Source organism: Emydura macquarii, unplaced genomic scaffold, assembly GCF_026122565.2.
Source record: "Emydura macquarii macquarii isolate MOO-44397 ecotype Brisbane River unplaced genomic scaffold, CSIRO-AGI_Emac_v2 contig_2681, whole genome shotgun sequence".
Taxonomy (NCBI): Eukaryota; Metazoa; Chordata; order Testudines; family Chelidae; genus Emydura; species Emydura macquarii.
Genome location: NW_027132818.1, coordinates 2,089,249 through 2,094,645, shown reverse-complemented (window position 1 = coordinate 2,094,645; position 5,397 = coordinate 2,089,249).

The following is a 5,397-nucleotide window of genomic DNA, read 5'->3' as shown; positions in this document are numbered from 1 at the left end:
AACCCCTCCAGTATTGTCTGTGCTGCTTGATTCTTGGAGAAAGAATCCTTCGTGCTTTACAGTATAGAGAGTACACTTATAAAGTTTGTGGATGATACCACGCAGGAAGGGGTTGCAAGAGCTTTGGAGGATAGGATTAAAATTCAAAATGATCTGGACAAACTGAAGAAATGGTCTGATGTAAATAGGATGTAATTCAATAAGGACAAATACAAAGTACTCCACTTATGAAGGAACAATCAATTGCACACATACAAAATGAGAAATGACTGCCTAGGAAGGAGTACTGCGGAAAAGGATCTGGGGGTTATAGTAGATCACAAGCTAAATATGAGTCAAGTGTAACACTATTGCAAAAAAACGGAGCATGATTCTGGGATGTATTAGCTGGAGTGTTGTAAGAAAGACACAAGAAGTAATTCTTCCGCTCTACCCTGCACTGATAAAACCTCAGCTGGACTATTGTGTCCAGTTCTAGCTGTCACATTTCAGAAAAGATGTGGACAAATTGGAGAAAGTCCACAGGAGCGCAACAAAAATTATTAGCTAGAAAACATGACTTATGAAGAAAGATTGAAAAAACTGGGTTTGTTTAGTCTGGAGGAGAGAAGACTGGGGGGAGATGAGAACAGTTTTCAAGTACATAAAAGGTTTTTGCAAGGAGGAGGGCAAAAAAATTGTTCTCATTAACCTCTGAGGATAGGACAAGAAACAATGGGCTTAAATTGCAAGGGAGGTTTAGGTTGGACAGTAGGAAAAGCTTCCTAACTATGAGGATAGTTAAGCACTGGAACAAATTGCCTAGGGCGGTTCTGGAGTCTCTGTCATAGCAGGTTTTTAAGAACAGTTTAGATAACACTAGTCCGCCAAATGGTCTAGTTCTTCCGTAGTCCTGCCTTTAGTGTAGGGGACTGGACTAGATGACCTCTGGAGGCCCCTTCCAGTCCTACACTTCTATGATTACCAGATCAGACTGGGGCTGGGTAGCTAATGAGCTAACTAATGCATTAACAAGGACATGGGGGAGGGAGCAGGAGAGCAGACTGATGGGCAGGCAGGTGGGCTATAGGGCCTGACCAAAGGGAATTCTCTGGGTGGACACACACCCCCTCCTTTGGAGAAGGAGTAATAAAGCTGGATAACATTGTAAAATATTGTGACTGCACTGGTATGCAAGAAGGTGGTTGAGTGAACCACTGTAAATAAACTGCATGGTAGTATTGTCCTAAGAGAAGATTTCTGAGCAGTCTGGGCAAAGCAAAAAGGCCGGGAGCACTGGGTTGCTCGGACTCTTCACTGAACTTCCTGATGCCAACCCCTCCCATTTAAACAGGGGAACTCATAGATCTCCCATCTCAGCTGATTTCAGTTGCAGCAATATCACATGAAAGAAAGAGGAAGACAGGTCTCGGGGCATTAGGTCCTTTTTCAACTACTTTAGAGAAATGTGTTGTCCATAGCTCCATTTGTGGAGATTACTCTACTGTCATAATATTTTCTTGGCATAAGATATCTCTATTTTAAAAGGAATATAGAGATTTTCTTTTAAACTACAGTGAGACCATTTAAGCTGCTTCCTACAGGAGCATCAAAAATCAGTTACCTAGTAGATGTGGTGCTCCAAATTGAAAAGGTAAAGAAGAAACACAATATAACATGGTACAAAGATGTCCACTGCAGTGTGGCATAGCCAGTATGAAATAGAAGTGAATTATCCAGCTCTAGTCATCTTGACTGTCATCATCATACCATAGAGGTATGAAGCAAGATTAGAGAAACCTTCATAATACTAATAGATCTTAGCCTACCCCTCCAATTTAGTTCCTCTGAAAAGTGTTCAGATTATAAACTGTTTGGAGTATACTATTGCTGGTGTAAAAGTAATTGCAGTGCTACCTCATCCTTTAATAAACTGATGCTTAGAGCTAGAAGAATTGCCTGTAAAATGCTGCATTTAATTTCTCACAGGCACTAGCCCAGCTAATAATTATACAATAATTTAAATCAGGGAAAAATTGCATGCAGTAGGACTATACTAGAAAATTGTTTATCTTGTTTGACAACTTTACAGAAGCCCACAGACATACAACCACAATATTTGTTTAACAGTCAAAATAGAGAAAACAAATACAAGCTCAAGGTCACCTGTTTTTATCAACCTTACAGGATGTCTAAGCTAGTTGCCATTATAATTCTTTACCTAAAGGCCAATAGTTATATTATCAGGTATATGATGAAAGAGGTAACTCAGCAGCAGTGATGGTTCCCTTGCTGTATAATCTATTTAATAATTCTCACTGTGAAAATATAAATTTATGGGGTTTACTCTGTGAAGTTTTATTCAGCTTATGTTTGTATTCTGCTCGACATTTGTCTAGCAACATTGAAAATGCATGGCAGTGCAGAATTGTGTCTAGAAAGGGTTTAAGTCTAATTCCAAAAATGAGCACTGATGAAAAGCTTCATTGTGTGGCCACAGCACAACCTGTCTATTGTATCCTCCACATGGCTTCATCTTCAGCACAGTGACATCCACTAAAAGCCTAAAGTCTATAGCAATTTTTCTATGCATGATACTCTTTAAAGAGAGCCATCCAAAGTGCTACTAACCCAGATTAGGTTGTTAATACTATAGTAATTTCAGGTAAAATACAGAGTATCATTTTTTTAATGACAAGTATATGACCACGTCTTATACTAATGGAAGTACAGTACCAATCTGTGGAACAGATATTTAATGAGCCAGAGCATTCTATTCTAGTACGGTGTTTCTCAACTTTTTCAGGTTGGCAACCCCTTAGTTGAAGTCAAATTTGTTGCAGTCCCCTTACATTAACTACATAAGCAGCGGTGATGATGCTTGTAATGGATGCTTGTAATGGGGTGTACTCTGTGGGCTAAGGAGGCCACACCCTGTCAGCTCTACTGGGGATGCTCCTCTTGCAGCCCCAGTACAAAAGAGAACAGCCCAGGTTGGTTGGGATACTGCTGAGGATGGAGGATGCATCTTGCAGACTCCTGCCCAGAAGCTGCCAGAGCCCCAGGCTGCACAGGCTGAGAGCTCTGCAACCCAGGCGGCTGCCTCACCTCGGATGCAGGAGGCCGAGAGGGAGCAAAGTCACCAAGAGCTGCAGCAGCCCATGACCCCAGAGACCAGAGCTATGGACTTTGCTGCTGGGGAAAGAGGTAGGAAGTAGCCCAGGGGACTTAAACTTGCTACAGGGGGTGAAGTGGGGAAGCGCTCAGTGTGTTTCAGAAGCACCACTGCCAGAGCCCTGGGCTGGAGCTTGGAGATGCAGGGAGAGCCTGAGACCCCCTACCCTGCATGCCACACACTCTTAGATGGTGTCTCACTCCCCCAACATACCAGTAGGCTACATTATCCCACAGAGACTGCTTTATTGACTCTGGCTATTAGGCCATGCTGCCTTGGCTGAAAGGGCAACCATATTGGCTTGGATAACTAGGTCAAACTGCTCTGACATGCAGGGTGGAAAGTTATACCCAACTGTGGGGTCACAATGCCCTGCCCCCCACCCCTCCAAAGGGGACAGGGTGTACAAGCTCTGCGACAACGCTAAATCTGCATAATTCATTTTGGTGTATGTTTCAAGAGGTTTATAGAGATACTTGACTTTGAAGAGTAAAAATATGCAGGGGAATGGGGGAAGCAAGATTTTCTTTGCTTAGACTGTAATAAAACTGTCAGCACCTGGCCCCTGGTTGCCTTTTGTGATTGTTCCCATCTCCCCTCCCCCGCAAGGGATGTAACTCACCAGTTGAAACATTTTTTTTGCATGATGATACAATGTTTAATTTGCAAATAATGAGGGGGAATGTTTGTTTAAACCTTTCCAATGACATATAAAGATGCATAAGAAAAATCTATCAATCTTACATATTGTAAATGCTTATTTTTACCTAACCTAAATTTGGGGCCAATAGCATGTAATTGCTGTTTTCTTGTATATAAAATAAAACAACCAGAAAGAAACAGATCATTATCTATGGCAATAGATATTTGCCTTATGTACTAGTATTCTTACTGGCAAGTAGATCAAGAGAGAACACCAAATGTTCTAGTCCTTTCCTATGCTTTGTTTTCAGAAGAAGCGCTGAAGATCTTAGCAGTCAGTTACTGAGCCCTGCAGAGACGCTCAAGCTGTTGTCAGGCTTTCCAATATCATCTCTCATTCCAAAACTGCAGAAATACGTAGTCCTCTTTCTGTCTCCAAGAAACTGCCAAATTCCTAGAAAACCATGCCCAGTCCACAGTCACAGATCTCAGCTTTTCCCTTCAAGTATATTTTATAATCTTATCAATTTACTCAGTGTAGATGTTTACTTACTATACAAATACCAAAAATATAAAACTAAACCTGAACATTTTGCTCACAAGTAGGACTGCAGGTCCTTATAGATACACTATTCCTCTCTTTGTGACATACCACTCTCACACTAAGCTTTTCATAAATATTCAAAGTTAAGAGATCATATATAACAAATCTTCTCTTCTATTACTTCAAAGAAAGGAAGCCAAATGGCATAACAAACTGTAAATCAGTCTTTGGCATATTCGATCCATTTTTCTAAAACTAGTGTCCTAAATCTGTCATCAGTTCATTATGACTGACAAACATTTCCACTTTCAGGCGATAACCTGATTTGCTCCCAGAATTGAGTACATAATTCCTAATGTAATGCTAGGATCTAGTTCCTAATTCTTGGCTCTGGCCAAGCTGGCCCAGAAGGCAGGGAGAGGGCAAAGATGGTTAGTTCAGCCCACAATGCGAGTTAGGGCATCTTCAGGGCATGTTAAATTAAACCCAGCTGCAACATCTTCCAAAGGTCTTTTGCCAGGTGCTGCAGATTGCCAGGAAACAGCAGCACTCTGGATGCAGCACACTCCCTATAGTGGGGTGGCCTAAAGAGGATGACACAGAGCCAGCTGTGCTGGCACTATGCTACTTGGTGAGTGCTATACACCAAGGGAAGTCTCGAGTAGCCTGGATCTGGCCCCTTGTAAATTAACTGAGCAGTCTAAAGGTGGATCTATCTTCATGCTCCTAAGAATCTGATATCTTATTGCACTTTGGGCCAAGTTTGAGTTAAGGGTGTCCTTTTACCATAAAAAGGATTTCTTCTTTTGACTGTCTATCTGTTTATTCACGCTTGTGTCTGTGCACTTGAACAAAGCATTATTTCTGTTATTGTTTTAAAATGTAATTCCGGAGCAGCATTAAATAGTGATTTCAGATCTGGGAAATGAATGACTAATGCCCCAACACAGCCTTGGGACCTGTGCCAAGCCATTTAGCTTCTCAGTTCCCATCTGTAGAACAGGGATAATAGCACTGCCCTGCCACACAGTGGTGCTGGGAGGACAAGTCTGTGAGG